At 37.4% G+C, this 21831-nt stretch overlaps 1 protein-coding gene across 5 annotated transcripts in view; it reads left to right on the top strand.

Moving 5' to 3' along the window:
- The window catches only part of LOC129720664 (insulin-like growth factor-binding protein complex acid labile subunit), a 615650-nt gene that overhangs the window by 400368 nt on the left and 193451 nt on the right, over positions 1 to 21831 (top strand). For all 5 annotated transcript variants that reach the window (XM_055672185.1, XM_055672187.1, XM_055672186.1 and 2 more), the window contains one exon: positions 7286 to 7564. The gene's annotated coding sequence lies outside the window, so the exon portion shown is untranslated. The remainder of the gene's footprint in view (positions 1 to 7285; positions 7565 to 21831) is intronic.

Raw genomic sequence — 21831 nt, 5'->3', positions numbered from 1 at the left:
GGCTTAATTTTTAAAAGCTCATTCGAACAGTATAAATTCCCGAAAATATGGAAACGATCATTTCTGGTTCAGGTGCTAAAAAGTGGAGAAAAAAGTAATATCCGTAACTGGGACGTCGGTGTTTTGCTTAGTGATGAATGTCATATACGCGGATGACCTAAAACTATATTTCGTCGTGAAGAGCATAGAAGATTGTCAACGTTTGCAGCAGTTGTTGGATATGTCGGTAGAATGATGCCAGCGTAACAAACTGATTGTCAGCATTCATAAATGGTTTGTAATGACATTTTATCGCAACTCGCAGCCTATAATGTTTAACTGCCACATCGAGAGAGACGTGTTTATCAAGGCTCAGGAGATTAATGACTTGGGTGTGATAATGGGAAAAAACCGTTCTTGTGCCAGTCACAGATCCACCGTCGTTACTAAGGCAAATCGTCAGTTAGAGTTTCGTATAACTTGAAAGCTTTGTATTACTCTTTAGTGGAATTCATCTTAGAGAATGCTTCACTAGTTTGGCTTCCATATCAACTGACATGGAATCTCTGAATCGAAAGAGTTCCAAAAAATTTGTCCGCATTGCTTTGAGAAACTTGCCATGGCATGACCCACAGAATTCGCCTTCATACGGTGATCGATGCAACATTCGTGGCTCAACTTCTGAAGTTGGCTGTCTTACACTGCTATTCTTACTTGACATTCGGGTCTCATCACGTATTTTAAGCACTTCTACCCTTTTCCAAACATGGTCGTACAGCGTTTGAATTTAATAAACATATGTCTTCGATGATACATGCATTTACTTCTGCTGAAGATTTTTTTTTCGAATTTAGCGAACGTTCCAGTTGTTTCTCAAGTAGACTAGCCGGATCCGTTAATTTTACAATATGACATTGACGATAATGATAAGTTTATATTCATAAAGATTATGTTGAAACCCTGTTAGTTTGAAGCAAATTTGTTGAAATAGTTTTAAAAATTCGATATCTGATTTCATCAAAAATTCTGTTAATAATTATTTTTAATTTTAATAACATGACAATAATGTTACAATCTGAAAAAGAAAATTTTTCTGTATCGCTATCTAAAATGAAACCTGCATTCGCTTTCTGAACAATTGTGCATTGTGCACTGGCGTTGCAATATTTTCAATGGATTCGCAACTTTGGTGCGTAACTTGACGGTCTAAAAAATCTTGAAAATCTTAATTGTCTAGAAAACCTTGAACACTGGTCGAGAAAAACGAAAAAAAGTGCCCCGAGAAGATTATAGTTTTTCAACCATTGCTGTGAATTTTGGTGCCCCAAGCGAATGCAGAAGTGCATCAAAAGACCGCAGAGTAAATGCTCGCCTTAGTCGTCACTTCTACATTGGTTTACGAGAAAACTCATTTGAATCTCTGAAAGAATTAGCTTGCCCAACAACAACAATATCGCACGCTAGCCTGGGGGGCTAATGCGGTCTCGATCAACTAGATCAGTTGAGAGAATTCGTTATCGATATTGTTTTCGGCACATTTTGCATGTGTAGGATAAGTACAACGGTACACCGTGCCCCAGTGCTGAGTCGAGAAAATTTCCAGCTCGAAAAGATCCTCGACCTGATCGGGAATCGAACCCGATATCACAACCGTGTGGGAAAGCTAGCCGACCGACATCGCTAACCACAGCACCACGGGGACCACTAGGCTTGCCTAGGGTCACCAAAATTCACTAGATTGAGTAAAAAGCTACAATCTTAGAGCTCTAGGGCGAAATTTGTGTTTGCCAGTGCAATCTTGAAAATCTTGATATTCTTGATTATCTTCAAGTAAACCTTAAAAATCCTAAAGGTCATCAAAATCTTTCAAGGCTACTAAACCGTCCAAATCTGAAAAATCTTGAACTTCGAAATTCTTGAAATTTTTCAGAATCTGAACAATTTCGCTCTACATGGAGGTCCATGGGACTCAAGATGTCTAATACCATGAAGAAAGGTGTAATAATATACTATTTTTTCCCATTGGAACTAAATGCTAAGTTCTCTAAAATGCATTGGTAAAGTAAAAGTTATATAAGACTTGTTGTTTGTACCGAAAGCTTGAAATTCTGTGGTAAGGTAAGGTAAGGTAAGTGATACGCTTATGATTCAATGCTTGTGTGTAAGGTTTACCTTTCTGTTTCAAGTTTACTGCTCTACTATACCGAGCCTCTGTTCATCCTAACAATATCACCTAATTACAATTCCCTGAAGAGAACTATCATACATTACTCACACCAGTTCTATTCAGTTGTCTCGCTCGTAAGCAGCATGCAACACCTCATGTGAGGTTCTCGGTGCTGCCGCTTTCACACCGTAGAGAATTCTCCATTCAAGCTATTTCTCGTTCTTTCTCGCTTTCTTTCTTGTTCGCATTTACTCCTGAGATCATGTGCACACGCTCCCGTCCACTCTCCTTTTGTGTACTCGTGTGTGCCTACTCCCCAACTCGTGAGAACGACCAGCCGAAGACAATTGTTTCAAGATGCTTTGCGATGGTTGCAGAGGGACAAAAAATGATAGGGTAACGGACTATTTCGGCAGGTTCTGCATTAGACTGCTGTAAAAAACTTACCGAAGCAGTCCGATACCCTACACGTTGCCCCACTGTCAGCTATCGGTGCATGAAGGAAAACCGAGACTGGTTAACCCCCTACAGCCCCTTAATAGTCCACGTTGTTTATGGTCGACCCTATAGTTACTGTTTTATCATGTTATTCATGTGAATTATTCGTAGATACACTACTGTTCATTTTCCAGGTATTGAAGTCAACTTTTTGTTTTTGGCACAATCTCAGGCCAATCTAGGCCAAAGTTCATTTAATTTTAGCAAAATTATAGTTTATTGTAACTCAAACATATTTGCGGCAGTCGTTAACTAAACATTGAAGTGTGCATTGATGTGATTTAGATCAAACTCATTGCCTAAATGTGTACATAACAAGCTAAGGAACAAAAATGTATCCTTTTTTGGCACAATCTCTTTTATGGTAGCTGAGTAGCAATACGAAAGAGTTTGTTCGTGTCGGTGCGTGCTTGCTGCTACTCAGGGGAATGCATGAAGGAGAAAGTGTATCTCCAAAGCGTGTGTGCAAAAGGCTTGAAAAGCGTAGCATATGTCTCGTTCTCAAGCAGAAAGAAGACGAAAGGTTTCGCTTCTCGCTCGATTTGCAACGCTGTTTCTATTATAATAGGAACTTAATTTTGTTAGAAGGACACAACAACAGGGGTACTGTAGATATCAGATGAAAGGAAGGGTACGTGGTGGAGAGCATGAGAATAAACCCATGCTAAAGTCTTTTGACAACACAATGGCCTGATTCTACTAAGATTCGAACCCACGACTACCCGCTTACCGAAGCGGACTCTGTAGCCTTGCGGTTACGGGGCTCCTAAGTGGTAAGGGATACATTGCTACTACTCATGTGAAAAAGGCCGGTGCATCTCCCCCCACTCATGAGAAGTAAGTCATCTGAAAGAGAAGCTGCACACTGGAGCCATGTCGAAAAACGGACGACGAAATTATTTTTTGAAGTACTATTCGATCCATATCTTCTAGGAAGTTGCTTCGTTTACTGCTATCCTTCTTATGCTTTAATGGAATTAGTTACAATATCCACCGCATATAGTACGCTTCATTTAACTTTTGAACGTGACTTGCTAGACAAACTGATTTTTCTGCAAAGTTGTATGGAATTGTATTACAAAACAGTTTTCTGAACACCTCTAAATTCTATAAATTGGAATTTCAGAGTTACAAGGCTTTTTCCAAGGTGGCTTTTTAATAACAGTTTTTCTCTAATGCTTCAAACACGGCTGTTCAAAATTAAGCATAACGCAGTAAATCAAGGTTGAAAAGGCGCAAATGAATCCAAACTTCCATGAAACCATTCGATCCGATAGAATACCTTTCTGATTTACAGAAAACACGAATCTACAGTGGGTTACTTGAAGTTTCGAAGATATAACCAACTGAAGTTTTTGGTTTTTCACATTTTCACATGCTAAAAACGATTTTTTTTACCCAATTAGGTTCAATAGATGCTGCGAAAAGCTTACATAGTTTCGAGAAAAATGCTGCCAACAGCGAAATACTCACTATATTTGCATCTACGACATGCAAAACACATCTTCAAGTATACAATAATCAATAACCAGAATACCCGAACACTTCATTTTGCTCTAAACATCCGAAAAAAGTCACGAAAATTCAATATTTTTCAACATTTTAGAGTAGGGTCCTCCCTTAAATGAAACAAACTTTATCCTAAACTATTGAAAAAAAAAATATTAGCAGAAACAATTCGCTTTTCCAATTCTCGCTGTCATTTTCAAACACTATTGCTTCTAGTTACATCCCTCTGCATCAAGGCCCGTGATCATCAAAGTGTCTCATATTATAGAGTAATGTGAAAATGTATGTTTCCATGGGAATTATTCAGACTTTGCAATGGAAGGTAGCATTGAATGGAAATGGAATGCAAGCTGCCTCTGGAAAGTAAGCCGGTACACCTCCCCCCACTTATGAGATGTAAGTCATCTCAAATAAATGACCTACGGCGGTCAGTTGATGCCTTCGACGCATACGTCTAATGTATTACTATACGTACCTTCTTAGTATATGAAAATCGCGAAAAATCCACGTACAACACCGCGTAAAATTTGAAACTAGTTTGTAAAAAATGGGGTAGTCACGAGGTTCATGTATGACTTAATGTAAAAGACTAAATCACTTTATGGTCTTTTAAAAAAAGTTGGATCAAATCCGGTTTAGATCCCGCGGAATGGCAGGTAAAAGAATTTTCATTTTTTCGGCTCTGGAAGGGTCAGGTAAGCAAGTGTAAATTATTATCAGTTGGAGAAAGTGGCAATTTTTTTTTTGTTCCGTATATTGAAGTTTATGTAAGCGCGTTATAACCGCAATTACATCTCATGTCAGTTATTACACTCTGTAAACCTGAGATTTATCCTCTTGTATATCATCCAAAACTATCCTTTTCTATGTTCGTTATTTCCCATCGAAGAAGCAAAAAAAAATGCAAAAAAAGGAAACACAAAGTGATTTATTTAGCCTATTTCTTTTAAATGCTTCCGATTTGGCACTTGGTAACTCTCCCAGCTTGATTAATTATGTTATTTTTTTTTTTTAATATTTTGTGATAACCCAAATTCTCGTTGTTCTATGTACTATCTGTGCATTTTTCCATCGTCGAAAAAGAGAAACTACACTTTTCTTTACTGGAACTATTCTCCCGGATTCCAGGATTCAAATGAAATTTTTCCGAGATTCAGGAATCATGGAAAAATTTGAATCCGCAACAAATTCTATTCCAGGACGTCCCGGAAACGACGTTCTCCCTTGTAAGAATGAGTTATAGGACACAACTTTATGAAAAATAAACGCCCATCAAATTGTTCCGGAGAAACTAAAAATCAATTGAAATTTCCAATTGCAAGAAGAGCAACCGTTTTTTAATTTCAAGTCGCGATTAACTTGTTGAATAAATCTTTTCTAATATACACTAAAATTCTCGATAAAAATCGGCAATTTTTAGATCAGTTTAAAAAACTACATTTTAGAAAACACTGAACACTTTCGAAAATAATACAAAAAAAAAATCTCATGGAAATCATTCATCACGTTTAACTTTAAGAATATTCCTGATGCTCTGTATGAACAAATTGAGAAAAAAAAATTATGTCGCTTAGAAACCGACTTTTCATGGAAAAGAGCGTGAAGAAAAAATAAAATTGCTGTCAAAAACACGAAAATTCCGCAATATGCAGTAAATACCGCGTAAATAGTTTATTCTCTTTGAGAACTTCGGATTTTTCTAGTTACATTCATCAATAAATATGCTTTCACTTCACACTCCAGATATCAAACACTTGGGAGAAGTATGAAATATGAGTGAATGGTTAATGATGCTGTCGTTCAATTATGAGGTGATTTTTGAAACTTTCTATGAAGTAAAATGTCCTTTTCTGACAGGATGAAAAAAATCATTACGAGAGACGATAAAAATAAGCTGACTAAACTACGCTCCCCAAGGCAATTACCCTACAAGAAAAAGGTTACCAGCTAGAAACTCTCCAGCAGACAAGTTTTCACACCGGCACATCATTAGTAAGTTAAACGAGCTGACCGCTGTTTCGTTGGTTTCCCATCGGAGATAATCGGATTCCCGAGCCCGTATTTCCATGGCAGCACTTTTCCTTGTAAGCGTCAATTTCTAGCGAAATTTATTGCATCCCAAAGCAGTGCTATTCGCAGTTAGACAGCATATTTTATTTCTCCGGGTTTGTTTCCGCTGCAGCATTAAACGAACTCCCCCCCCCCCCTGCTACCCTTGTGACAACGACTCCCCTTTGCTCCATTTCCAGGCCGATGATGATTTTCACAAAGACCATCTTTACGAGGCGGATAAAGAGGAAGAAACAAAAAAAAAGGAAACATAACCAATGGCTTGCGGCCGCACAGGATTGCAGTGCAGCAGCCGTGTGTGGCGCAGAACAAAGGCTATCGATTTCTACCGATCGATTTCTAGAGCGAACTAAAATGGCATAAAAATAAATATGCTGATTTTTCTCCGTCGCTTGTGCGTTTTGCCATCACCAACAGAGCTGCACCGTGTACAGCTAAAGAAAAGCAACACTCGTTATGCTAGTTTTGTTCTCCGGTTGGCACTCGAAGCGCGTGAAAAACTTTAAATTGTAAATTGAACGCCGTCTTTCTGCGTGTTGCTTCCTCAGGCCCGGTTTACAGCAATCGCGAAAAGTATTGTCGATTTTCGCCCTGCCGATGTTCCATCATAAACATTTTTACATCTACAACAATCTTGGAGCCACTTCAGGGTGAATTATTCGCGGTGTTCAGTGTCGTAACAAGGGTGAACGAAATGTTTCGATTCATCGATTCCCTTTAGCTAGAAAGCCCTTTCCGACGGCTCCCGCTAGAAGCGGATTCCCGATCAAAAGTGGAGGAAAAAACACCTTCTTCAGTGAATCGATAAATTTATGCTTAAATGATACATTTATTCCGTACCAGCAGCAGCACCCTTTCTCCCTCGCTCGGTACCATCAGAGTTTTGTTGAAGCATCATCGGCGACGATGACTATTCGCGATAATCCCGCGAACCTAATAGTGCCGGTCGGAGATTTTTTTATTTCTACGCCATGTTTGGCCATGGTCTGCGTCTGAAGCGAGAGAGAGAGAGAGAAACATAGCCCTAACCGCGTTCTTTTTCCGTTCTTTGCCCTTTTTCAGGTGACGACTAATTGTAACATAATGGAATACAAGCACACCTTGAACCTCACAACCACCGCAACTCGAGTCCAGCTTCCGTGCCACCAGTGCCATCGTCGTCGTCATCACCAGTGTCATCAGTGCCAGCAGAACCAGATCCAGCCCAACAGGCTCACGGTGCGAGCTTAGCAGTTGTCGCAGCAACTTTCCAGAGCGCAGTGGAATACGACGAGTCCGGGTATCCCGCGTTCCGACCCGCAACCGTACTGCAGTACAGATCTTCTACACCAGATATAAAAGGTAAGGAATTTTAATAGAGTTTTGCACTGTACCCGAGCTGTCTCTTTCCGTTTTCGGGCTTTTGAAGTGGAAACGCTGCCGGTTTCGGGTGGCGGTGGGTGGGCGTTGGTGATTGTTCTCTCCTGCTGCAGTGCCCTCGTGCAGCGTATAATGGCGACAGTCCGCTGAAGTCCATTATTGCTCGGAATACTTTGTATAATTTGCTTCGCCGGTGATGGTAGCGGATTTGAATACTACTACTAGAGGTAATTATATCTGCGCAGTAAACCATCGGAAAACGAGGAATTCCGCTTTTGATCAAAGGGATCGCAATAAATCTCTCGTTCGTACAGTGGTGAATAATGACTGTATATTTCGGAAGGAGCGGATAAAATTTTCATTTCAACTTGAAACAAATTTGAAACAATTGCGTCTGCCGAGTTATTTGGAATGTTCATCAAGGCAAAACTATCATAGAAATATTTACCAGAGTTGTTTATTAGTATCGCGAAATCATCGACAGGTTCAGAGTTTAGGTGGGACACCAACAATTTACAACTCCCAGCATACCGATGAAGAGGCAAACAATTCAGGTTTGGGTAATGGATTTCCTTGCTCAGTTTTATCGTTCATGAAGAAAGTAAATTAACACAAATCTCAAAACCAATATCTGTGTGAGATCGAAATCATTTTATGCATTATTTCGAATTATTTATAGCATGAATACTGCCTTTCTCAATCATTTTCCCATCGCTCCGAAGCAACCTTAAAACCGCTTGCATCGATGGGTTTAGTGAAGACATTCAATCCTTCTGGTCGGAGAAGTCGTCGATCTCACCCCCGATAGCAAAGATCAATCAACGATATCATGCATACGAAAACAAAGTGACAGCCGTGTGCGCTGTAGTCCGCCTCCGTTCACCGTGCCTTGATCCTCATAAGGCTGACGGGTAATCTTGCCAAAATAAGTCATCAGCTCAAAGTCATCTGTCATCCAATCTCCCCTGGATGGGACGCTTATGAGCTACGTGCGAAAGCATCGCCTTTCGCTAAACTCGCTTCGGAAACGACCGGCAGGAGAGAGGGAGAGAGCGAAAAAAAGCATCCACCATCGGGTCAATGTTATGTTTACAATGTTCGCTTTTGGTTGTTCTCCACTTTGCCAACCAGTTTGCCTTCTGGCCTCCACCGGCAGCTCAACAGTTTCTTATTCAGTTATATAACTTGAATTTAAAATTCAGATAATTTAAATTCCGAAAATTTGCATATCTATATTGAGTTTCGAGCTCTGCTCACCGAAACCAAGCGGAGAAGAGTACAGGAGCCTGACGGAGACGGGATCCACCGTTCATTCCGGCATCCTGCCAACCGCGGGAAGATAGTCGAAAATTTCGTTATTCAAGCAAAGAACGAGCAGCAGCTTGGCAATATGTTCCAATGGAGTCTCTGTTATTTTTTGCTTCCTCCGTTTCGGTGCCTAATTTCAACACTTTTTTCTCACAAATATTCCATAAGATAACTTTGCATTAAACTTTGCACTTTTGTGAAATTTCATTTCAACTCTTTAACTACAAAAAAAGCACTTCTGAACTCTGAACTTAATTTTGAGAACAACAGTTCGAAGACGAACGCCGTTTCGAAATCATTTCACCTTCTAGATCCTATTTGCGTGGCTGGCGCATCATGATTCATAAGATGACAACCACGATACGACTGGATAGGATCCGAAACGATACGAATCCGACGATGATGAGCCTGATAATTGCAATCCATCGAACCGGTTCAGCTTTGCGCCGACCGACCTCCAGGTTCGTTCTCCCGGTGTAAAATGTTCAGAAGCGTCTTCCCCCGTTCTCGGTCTCTCTCTTCTTTCTCGCTTCCTGTGTCGCTTATCTCGCTCGCTAATGAAATATTCTTGCCGGCTAATAATCCGCTCGTAACAATCATTTAAATCTTCATATGTTATCCGATTTGATGGTTATTTTCGATTCCCCGCTTCACTCCTGTTCTCTCTCTCTCTCTATCTCGTACCGCTGCTGACCTGGCACTATCAATTCGGCGATCATCATGACCGGTCGTATTACCGGCAGTTTCGGCTTCACTTTCCTCGTGCTTTTGCCTGTCAGGATACTATCTGTATATATATTGGATTAGATGTAAATTTGATTTAGTTTTACGGTGCTCGATATTTTTCTGCCGCCGCGTTCGTTCGCTTGGGGCTCGTTCAGCGTGATGCATGGAGTGACACCGTAATGTTGTGACTGTTTGGGTTGTTGTGTTTATATTTTTAATACAGTCATACCTCGATATGAGGCAACTTTATTTTTTATTTTTTTTTTTTTTTTATTTTTTTTTTTTTATTTTTTTTTTTTTTTTTAAAGGGGGGATTTGTTAGTAGCTTAAGTATTTATGATAAATATTAGTAAATAATGAGTATGTGTGTCCAATCACAAATGGTGACTTCTCAACACTGTTAGAAATTTGTAATTTTAATTGTTAGGATTTGTTTGCTTTCGCAATTAGGACTTATCATTCGTAGGGATTTAAACCTACTTGTCAGAAAAGGGGAAGTAAACTTACAACTAACTTAATTGCTAACTTATTGGCTATGACGAGAGCTTATCGTAGCAATTGAGGATTGCAACGATTTTTGTCGAAAATTGTTAATAATTTTATTTGACATAGCTTCTAATGGTTCAACACCAGTAAGTCTATGTAATTCGAGTGTACCAAACCAAGGAGGACGCTTCAAAATCATTTTCAGAATTTTATTCTGAATCCTTTGAAGCGTTTTCTTCCTTGTTGAACAGCAACTTGACCAGATCGGTACAGCATAAAGCATTGCTGGTCTAAAAATTTGTTTGTAAATCAAAAGTTTGTTCTTTAAACAAAGTTTAGAATTCCTGTTAATGAGAGGATATAAACATCTCGTATATTTGATGCACTTGGCTTGTATACTCTCAATGTGCTCTTTGAAAATAAGTATTTTATCATAAATTAGTCCCAAGTACTTAACCTTGTCGGACCAACTTAAAATAACCCCATTCATCTTGACAACGTGATTATTGTTTGGCTTGAGGAAAGAAGCCCTAGGCTTATGCGGAAAAATTATCATTTGAGTTTTAGAAGCATTGGGAGAGATTTTCCACTTTTGCAAGTAGGAAGAAAAAATATCTAAACTTTTCTGCAATCGACTGCATATGACACGAAGACTTTTTCCTTTTACGGAAATGCTTGTGTCATCGCAGAACAATGACTTTGTGCATCCTGGAGGCAAATCAGGAAGATCTGAAGTGAATATGTTGTACAGGACTGGACCCAAGACTGAACCTTGAGGTACACCTGCTCTGACAGGAAATCTATCAGATTTTGAATTCTGATAGACAACCTGCAGAGTTCGATCAGTAAGATAATTTTTCAAAATTTTGGTTAGGAAAATTGGAAAATTAAAAGTTTGCAATTTCGCAATCAAACCTTTATGCCAAACACTGTCGAATGCTTTTTCTATGTCTAAAAGAGCAGCTCCAGTGGAATAACCTTCAGATTTGTTAGCTCGTATCATATTAGTAACTCTGAGCAATTGATGAGTTGTGGAATGCCCATGGCGAAATCCAAACTGTTCATTTGCAAAAATTGAATTTTCGTTGATGTGTGACATCATTCTGTTAAGAATAATTCTCTCAAACAGTTTACTTATTGAAGAAAGCAAACTGATTGGTCGATAACTTGAAACTTCAGCTGGGTTCTTATCCGGTTTTAAAATGGGAGTAATTTTTGCATTTTTCCATAATTTGGGAAAATATGCAATTTTGAAGCAGCAATTGAAAATTTTTACTAAAAATTCCATTGTGCTCTCAGGGAGATGTTTGATTAGTATATTAAAGATTCCATCGTCACCAGGTGCTTTCATATTTTTGAAATTTTTAATAATTGATTTAATCTCATTCAAGTTAGTTTCAATTATTTCTGCAGGTAAAAAATTCTGGGAAGAAATTAAATCAAATTGACGTGTGACTTCATTTTCAATTGGACTCACAAAATTCAAATTTGAGTTATGAACACTCTCAAACTGCTGAGCAAGTCTTTGAGCCTTTTGTTCATTGGATACAAGAAAACGTTCACCATCTTTTAAAACTGGAATAGGCTTTGAAGGTTTCTTAAGAATCTTCGACAGCTTCCAAAATGGTTTTGAATATGGTTTCAATTTTTCAACTTTAGTCTCAAAATTTTGATTTCTCAGAAGAGTAAATCTATGTTTAATCTCTTTCTGTAAATCTTTATAAATAGTTTTAAAAACAGGGTCACGAGAACGTTGATATTGACGTCTGCGGACATTTTTCAAACGAATTAGAAGTTGAAGATTTTCGTCAATTATTGGTGAATCAAATTTCACTTGAGCCTTTGGAACAGAATAATTCCTGGCATCAACAATTGCACATTTTAATGCGTCCAAAGCGGAATCAATATTCACTTCGTTTTGCAAATCAAGCTCATTATTGAAATTTCTCTCAATATGAGTTTTGTATCTTTCCCAATTAGCCTTGTTATAATTAAAAACAGAGCTCATAGGGTTTAAAACTGATTCATGTGATAAAGAAAAAGTTATTGGAAGATGATCAGAATCAAAGTCAGCATGTGTGATCAAATCACTACATACATGACTTTGATCTGTAAGCACCAAATCAATTGTTGAAGGGTTTCTTACAGAAGAAAAGCATGTAGGACTATTCGGAGACAAAATAGAATAGTATCCTGAAGAACAATCGTTGAATAAAATTTTGCCATTGGAATTACTTTGAGAATTATTCCATGAACGATGTTTAGCGTTAAAATCGCCGATTATGAAAAATTTCGAACGATTTCTGGTGAGTTTTTGTAAATCACCTTTAAAATAATTTTTGAGCTCGCGTGTGCATTGAAATGGTAAATATGCTGCGGCAATAAATAAAATCCCAAGTTCAGTTTGAACTTCAATTCCCAAAGTTTCAATAACTTTCGTCTCAAGATGGGGAAGAGCACGATGTTTGATTCGGCGATGAATAACAATTGCAACTCCACCGCCGGAACCCTGAATCCTATCATATCTATGAACCACGTAATTGGGATCATATTTTAATTTTATGTTAGGTTTCAAAAATGTTTCAGTAATAATTGCAATATGCACATTATTTACTGTTAAAAAGTTAAAAAGCTCATTCTCATTGGCCTTCAATGAGCGAGCATTCCAATTTAATATTTTAATTGTTTTATTTAAAATCATTGCTAAATTTTAAATTAGAAACAATTTTAATAGTAAAATTTGTGCCTATTTGAATGGCTTCAAACATTGATTTTGCCTGCAACATGGCGTTCATAAGATCGAACATTGCCTGTTGCAAAAAAGAAAGTTTACCTGCCGTAATAGGCCCCAGGCAGTTGACATTAGAAAAAATATTTTCGGCAGCAATATTAGCTGGAGTGATAGGTGTACAATTATTTTCTAGCCTGTTTTGCTTACCCATATTAACGGTCATTTTCGAACTACCAACACTAGGCGGTATAATGTTCGAACTACCTGTAACCTGTGCATAAGTTAAACGGGTATGCAAAGGAGTAGGTAAACTATGCGTCACTGGTACGCTTGGAGCATTTTGTTTTGAAGTTGGTTTTAATTGAGAAATTGAATTTTGTTTACCTTGCCTTGCCTTAACAATTGCTAAACGGACTGGGCATTGATAAAAGTTTGACATATGGTTGCCGTTACAATTCGCACAGCGAAAATTTTTACTCTCTTTCACAGGACATGTGTCCTTTTTGTGAGAAGAGTCTCCACAATTAAGACATTTTTGGTCCATGTTACAGAATTTGGAACCATGGCCATAACGTTGGCAAGTACGGCATTGGGTGATATGCTTTTCACCTCCGCCATACTTCCTATAAATTTCCCACTTTACACGCACATTATACAAAGCATGTGCTTTTTCAAAAAAATTTAAGTTGTTAACCTCATTGCGGTTAAAATGAATTAAATAATTAACAAGGGAAATTCCAGTTCTCTGACTGTTTTCGCCTCGTGATTTTTGTTTCATTAGAATTACTTGGGTAGGGGCTATGCCAAGTAATTCTGTTAAAGTAAGTTTGATCTCATCAACGGTTTGATCGTTGGTGAGACCTTTCAAGACAACCTTGAACGGCTTGGTGTTCTTGGTGTCATATGTAAATAATTTGTACATCTTGTCAGTTAAATACTGAACAAGACGATCACGACCCTTTACTGAGTCGGCTAATAAGCGGCATTCACCTCTACGGCCAATTTGATAGGTAACTTTAACGTCAGAAACAAACGTTGAAAGTTCCTTTTTGAATATATTAAATTCAGAAGAAATAGTTACCACAATAGGTGGAACTTTCTCCTTTTTTAAAGATTTTATATTTTGTATAGTTTCATTATTAATAACTTCCATTTCACCAGCTTCTTGCTCAGGCAAAATATCAAAAGGATTGTCACTACAGACACTCGATGTGTCAGAAAGAGATGCCTCTCTTTTCCTCCCCGCAGCGATGCGAGGTTTCTTTTTCCGTCCAGCCATTTCAGGTGATACGAAAAAAGTTAAAACAAATGTTAAATTCAAAAGTAGGTAGTCTTGAGAAAGACTGATGGGAAATAACTTTCAGGTAGTCTTTAAAAGACACACTGACAAAACACAAACTTTGAAGCTATAGGCAGTCAAAGACCAGTCCACAAGCAACCGAAAAAACGTCTGATCTGTAGGACAGTTCAAGACGCACTGTACTTTATTTTTATTTTCGTTACGTTATATCGAGTTACGTTACATCGAAGCAAAAAAAGTTTTTTTTTAATTTATGCAAAAATATTAATGGTTACTCAAATATGCGCGAAAACCCATTTTCCATCACCAATCAGTATTTTTAAGCCTTTCTTATGCCCATTTAGAAATATTTTCAGAAGCAAAAAAAAAAATTTTTTTTTCAATTTATACACAGGTTACTCAAAGATGCGTGAAAAACCTATTTCCCATCACCTATCTGTAATTTAAAACCATTCTTATGCCCATTTAGGACAATTTTCAACAAGCAAAAAAATTTTTTTTATTGATGCAAGACTGTTGGCGGTTACTCAAAGATGCGCGAAAACCTATTTCCCAATAACTTTTCAGTATTTTTTAACCTTTCTTATGCCCATTTAGGGAAAATTTTAACAAACAAAAAAAATTTTTTTTCTAATTGATGCAAGACTGTGAATTGTTACTGAAGGATGCGTGAAACCCTATTTTCCATCACCTCTTAGTATTTTTAAACCTTTCTTATGCCCCTTTAGGACAATTTTCCCATTAGTTTCATTAATTTTTTAATTTACTACAAACATTTTTTGAAGCAATTTATACGCCAAAAACAGTTGCTGTATCATTTATTTTCAATTTCAATACATTTTCAAAGTTACGTTATATCGAGGTAAAAGTTACGTTATATCGAGTTACGTTATATCGAGGTTGCCTTATATCGAGGTATGACTGTATTGTTTAAATATAAAAATACATAGAGTGTAAAGACTTTGTTGTCTACTCATTATAACATTCGTGCGGGAAACACTCTTTCTGCTTCATCAAAAAAGTCATCAGAAATCTTATTTAAAGATTTTTGCTAAGCATTTCGATGGTGTTTAATATTTTTCACTTGAAATTATCTCTTACGTTTAATTCTACCACTTTTCATATATGCAAGTAGATATTCACGTATTTTGGTGCTTATTACGGGAGTCACTTTACGGTGAAATCAGAGTAAAGTGAACAAAATCCTATTATGGGACTCACGTAAGTGAGAAAAACGTTGCAAAGTGACATCTGCCGCGGAATCCGGGTTATTATGAGTGTCATATCAGTGAAGTGAGAACGGAAAAAGCGACGATTCGCGTGGAATTATTCCACGACCATTTAGAACGGTGAAATGATTCCATGAAGCAGCCATAAGTCATAAAGTTTATTGATTTGTGATCTAATGGTAAATATTGGATTTATTCTTCAGTAACGAAGCGAATCAGAATTTGATCCGTGCCTTAAAGCGGTCAAATTTTCATTTTTTTGCCCGATGAAAAAAATGCAAACTAGTTCAGGAAATTTTCGTTACCGAAAAAAACATTTTTTATGCCGAATGTTTTAGAAATGCAGAACACGTCAGAATCTGGTGTTATCTAAAAAAAACGGAAAAACGACTTTCTAGGACTTAGAGATTTTTGAGCTGGGAAACAATCTCATTTCACTTGTCCTATTCTCAATTCCACTTCACTGTCAATCTCACTCCACGGAGGTGATTTTTGTCACTTCACTTGAGGTGGAATCGGAAATAGGTCTAAAAAAGTGAAGTGAGCGTGAGAGTGAAATAAATTTCACCGTGAAGTGACTCCCGTAATAAGCACCTTTATCTTCTACTTAAAACCATTTTCAGGCCGAATAAACACTGAAAAAAGTTTCAAGTTAAAATAAAAATACGGAGCTGTCTACAATTGCAAAAATTGATAGAATTTGATTGATACATGATGCGATCATATCATAAACAGTCAGAAATCTTAAAAAAAACATAATTAAATTGCAAAAAAAAAACAATAGAGCATTCAGAACAAGTCATCAGTAATCATAAATAGTCTAGTACCATCATCATTAATATTCCAAAAAATATCAGAAAACTTCGAACTTCTGATAAAAAAAAAGGAAAATGGAACAGATTTAAAATACATATTGAAAATGAACAGAAATTATCAAACATTTCAATGATAATGATCAAAAGTCAAAAAGCAGAAAATATCAAAAACCAAATAATATTTATGGAAATCATCCCAAATCATCAAACATATAGAGGATAATATATAAAAATCAATATTAAATAACGAGGGCAAATAGTGCATTCCCCATCTATAGTATAACAATACAAATAACAATTTTCTGCATTTTACGATAGCGTAGATAATTGAATAACTGATTGCTGCAAACAGTAAGACTTGAGCGAAAAACTATGAATTCAAACTCACTAGCTCAAAAATTCGTCATATAAACATTGAGGCTTAGCTGAAGTCAAAAACGGATAACTGTGTTCGTCAATGCCGTTTATTGACAACTGAATAATTTTAGGTGGCTTAATAATTATGGTGGCTTCTCAAACCATTTGGCGGTGCGAGTCTCTTCCAGTTTCGGGTTGTATTCACCCAACGATATCTGAATTGGATTACCGCTGGTGGGGTCCAACTCAGATCGAAGGGAAGCCGAACTAAAAGAGGTAGGAACTGCAGCTAACCACTACCACCGCCGCTGTTGCCCGCTGCTGATCCACGCTGCCTTCGCTTACTGCTGCTGCTAGTCAACTGATTTGCTTGAGGAAAACCTGTCTCTTATATAGCCCAAAGAGTGCATTCCCGGTACTCCATTCTGTCGTCCTTTTTAGTTGAAGGCAGAAAGCGATCAATCAAAAGTTGACATTTGCGTTTCGACAATGTTCAACAATTTTCAATAGTACAATAGTTCGAACAATCAGATTACAGTTTTTTGCATTTGGACGGGTGCTTAAATTATTTTCCAATCGATTCTGCAAAAATGACAGAAATCGGTTGGAAACTGACTGAGTTTACAACGTTTGAAATTGGACAATTTTGGTGACGCTATCGATGTTTTCGGTTTTGAAATTGGATCCCTGTATTAAAGTCGGGTCCCCACTCATGTCACTCACTCGCAATACGGGTCGCGTTGCATTAGGTATATAAGTGCGGGAAAATATTGATGAGAGAAAATGGGATGATAATGAAAATGAAGTGTTTTCCTGCTATCATTAGCGGTACCGCTCACCGTGCAACGCACGTGCTGTTGAAACAAAGTGTTGCGCAGTTCAGTCAATGATTAATTCGAGAACAACGGTCGAATAATTGTTTAACACAAACATCAGGGTGCCAATGGACATCGATTTTTCACCCTTAGTTTAGCGGTCTCAGAAGTTTTGTCCACTTCAAATAGTACCCATGCAAAATTCCAGCATAATCATGCCGTAGTCTTTCTTCCAGAAGCAGATACTCGCAAAAGTTCAAGCCCTAATCAGCCAATGTAATCTCTCAATAACATAATAACTTTTCTGTTAATTTTGCAAAAAAAAAACATGTGTGAAATACATACCGCAACATTTGTGCAATGGATACATTGACAAAGATTGAAATTGGAATTTTATATCAATCGGGCGAAAGATCAGTTTACGGGCGCTCAAAAACCCGCTATTTACTTTCGTGCGCGTATTAGAGCTTATTGCATCCCTATCCACCGTCAGTAACCGAAAAAAACCAATATCGAACCTCATTGAAACAAAATTTCCTAACATATTTATTGCTGGCTGCGTTGCTTCAAATTTATTGCTGGCTGCATTGCTTCAAAGATAGCAACCTTCTGAAAACCATTAGTATTGGTAAGTAATTGGCACAAATCATTATGACAATACCAGCACCGGTTAATACTTTTTAAGTGTAACGATTCTGAGTGATCTGATACATTGAAAATATATTAGAGAATCAAATGCATTATGAAGAACAACACTTGGTTTCAAACCTAATAATCAGTTATGCAAATTTAGCACAATACGGATGTGGTTTCGCACCATTCAATTTTTGCGTGTGGAATCAGAAAATTTCATTCATTTCATCGTTGCGTAGTCTCAAGTAGTATATTTTTCTTATATTCCTTCACCGGAATAAAGTGCTGATACCAGACACCTTGCTTCCCGTGAAACAAACAACGACGGCTTCAAGACAGCGAAATCAGTCGTTATTTCCTGCGCACGTACAAGAACTTCTGTAAGTCCCTGACAAACAGATATACATATATAGATTAGTTTTCCGAAAGAAATGCCCAAAAGCGATAGAAATCTTTTTCTCCAATAGAAAAAAACACGAAATTTTCGATATCGAAATTGTTTTATGATGTCAAATGATTTAAAAAACATGAAGATATGGTGTTGTCTCTAACTTTTTTTAAATCGACTTTCTGGATGTCAGAAAATATTCGAGCTGGAAGACTCTCCTGGAAAATCAATTAAAAAGAAACATTTTTTGAGATAATTAGTTCTCGATCAAACAAGTGATACTTTGACCGCTTTGAGACACGACTTCTCAAAATCCGATTAAGCTGACATTTTTTGTGGAGGCTTTTTTCTAAAAGACTGCTCTCGTAAGCCTCACTACTAAACGAAATTCAAAGATAATGTTTTGTCCATTGGGACCCTAGTAAACGATTCTTGATATGTACTAAAAAAAATTGAGGATCGAAGGCTTTGTGGGGTTTGAACTCTACATTTATTGAACAATTATTTTAAATCAATACTCAAGAACTAATGACTAGTGCTATATAAATCTGCACGTAATAGTCTGTAACACGAATATATGATCATTGCAAATAGTAGAAGTATCATATAGTTTAATATAGTAACATACATACAGTTTGAGTGGGCTCCTTTTGTACGTAGTCCTGTTTGTTTGGGCCAATAACAAATTTCGCTAACGAATGAGGCGTGGCAGCACGATACATCCATTCTATTGTAAATCAAAAAGCATTCTATTGTAAACACGACGGCAGCTGTTTCCAGAACGGATCGCACTAGGCTATTGTACATAGAGCGCAAAGCAGTGAACAATTTGCAGCAATTCACCGCCTTTAAGCAGCGCTAGAAAGACGACGTTGAAAAAATAGTGCATTATAGTGGCCCCAGATTGCTACCTGATCGGTTAATAAATTCTTCTGACTCTACAGAATCAGGTTCACAGATAATCGGCGATTGCTTAGTAACGATTCGGTAGTGAGCTTATATAGTTAGTTTATAACGACAGCCCGTTTGTTTGATTTTAATATTGTTCAAACAGGTTGTGAACTTCCTGACACAAACAAAAACACACTCACAAACACAAACTAAAAGAAAAACACAAACAAAAGCACAAACAAAAAAAGAGAGGTAGATGTAGAGAAAGAAAAAGAAAGAGAGAGAGAGAATGAGAAAGAGAAAGATAAAGATAAAGAGAAAAAAAGAAAAAGAGAGGAAAAGAGAAAGAGAGAGAGAGAAAGAGAAAGAGAAAAATAGAGAGAGAAAGTAAGAGAGAAAAAGAAAAGGAGAGAGAGAGAGACGAAAAGTGTTGAACTAAGTTTCGTCAATAATTGCCTCTATTGGAGCGAGAGGCAAAATATCGTAAGTCATTACACATTAAAATAAATAATAAACACCAAAAATCTTCAAAAGTCGTTTGCAATCAGCAATGAATTAACAAAAGTCAAGAACTTGTATGATATTTTCACATTTCGACTTTTAAAGTTACTCTACGATGTTTTATAAATCCCTCAGACATCATCGAATACCATTAATCCAGTGGTTCCCAACCGGGGGTCATGGCAGGCGAGAGGGCCGCGAGGTTCATCTAGAATTGTAAATTTGAGTTATTTAAAAAAAATTTCTAGATATCTCTGTGAAAGCACATTTTCAACTTATCTGCGTATTAGCACCAAGATGTGAAACAAATAAGACTCGCAGGTCGATATGAGAATGAGAAACGTAGGCTCGTATTGTAAAATTTGTATCAGAAATTTTCTGTTGGGGGGCTGCGTAGCTCTTTGTGCTTTGCAAAGGAGGCCGTGGAGCTTTTTGTGTTTAGCGAAAAAGACCGTGGAACCAAAAAGGTTGGGATTGTGAAAGTCTAGGTTTCAAAGCATCATCCGAAGAATAAAACAGACTTATGGAACGTCGTACATGCAGCGTGAAATGCTAGTCCAGCTTTTACTCGTAAAAACCTGGTGGTAAACATACCACGAAGATTGAATATGGTTTTACAAAACAAAAGACAAGCCACAAAATATTGAAAGTGAGTTTTGTAACGTAAAAGGTCACTTTGCTAACGATATGTAGAGACATAAAGCTTATTTGGAATGTTGTGTATATATATTTCAATAGTGTACTTATTTTTTTTGCCACCTTAAAAACACTAACTCACGCAAAAAACTTTCGGAATCACCGACACAGAAAAGTTCTAGTTATTTCTCCGTTCCTCTTTGAAAGGCAGTGTTTCCAAATCGTAATGACGTAACATAACATCATATACCAACTTTAATCAGTGCGCAAATATGGAAAATTAACCAAAACTGCAAGTGTATTTATTATTTTCTCCATGACTGTATCAAATGACTATCCCAAATGGAAAATTTTTCTAAGTTTCGGGAAATGAATCAATGAAAATATTGCTTTTTAACCATAACTCTTAATTTTGGTGCCCCTAGCAAAGATAACTTTTTCAGAGACTTAAATAAGTTTTTCCGTATGCAAACGGAGAAGCGGCATTTTAACGCATTCCAAACCAAGCTAGGGGCATCATAATTCATAGAAATGGCTTAACAGCTATAAAAATCAGGCTTCTGAAAATGACTGTCTTTACGTGACAGCAAATTTCAAACTGATTCGGCTCTCATTATATTGCACAACTCTGCCTGCTCTCCATACATTCGGCCGACAGCCGCCAATGACAGCACACGCATGCAGTGCCAAACGGGCTGTTATTTTTCATCTCCTTATGTCTGCTGGTTCTTCCAAGCTGTCGCTAATGGCAGGCCATAATCCCCGACATCCTCCAGCACGAATTCGAGCAGGGTGTCAGGTGATTATGATTACGAAAGTAAGGCCGATGCTATAATGAAAGCGGGATGTTACGAAACACGTTTTCTTTTTACGTGGGGAATAATATCAACAACGGAATCGGTTTGTGAGCTTTGGCTGTAGTCATTTTCCGAAGACTGGCTATAATCTTTCTAGAGCAACTATTTCGAGCTTTGGGGCCGCATATTTTTATTTTTCAAATAAAGAATGTGAGTACACGAGAATGAATTTCAGTGAGTGAGTGGTGATCAAAACGTCTGTTGATAAAATCGAAACAGCGCTATAATAATTGAAGTTTATTGGAGTTTAGCAAAAAGTCACCAAAAATTATCTAAATGTTTCACCAATCATTGCAAATCAAGGACAAAGTTTAACACGTCACACAGTGCGTTGAATGTAGGGTAAGACGGGACAAAAATCAAAACTACACGATTTTGTCGATAAAACATGTTGATGTAACAAGGAATGTCATTCGTTACCTTCAGAGCTACTAAATGCATAGAGGTCTCATGTGATACACTAAATCACAAAACTGTCCAAAACGCCAACGCACTCATCCTATACCAGAAACCGTTAATCTCTTTGTAAAAGTTGTACATTGTATCGAAAACTGCGGTTTCTATGTTTTACTTACT

Source organism: Wyeomyia smithii, chromosome 2 (assembly GCF_029784165.1).
Source record: "Wyeomyia smithii strain HCP4-BCI-WySm-NY-G18 chromosome 2, ASM2978416v1, whole genome shotgun sequence".
NCBI lineage: Eukaryota > Metazoa > Arthropoda > Insecta > Diptera > Culicidae > Wyeomyia > Wyeomyia smithii.
The sequence above is the reverse complement of the archived record's forward strand: the minus strand, read 5'-3'. Positions and strand labels throughout refer to the sequence as shown.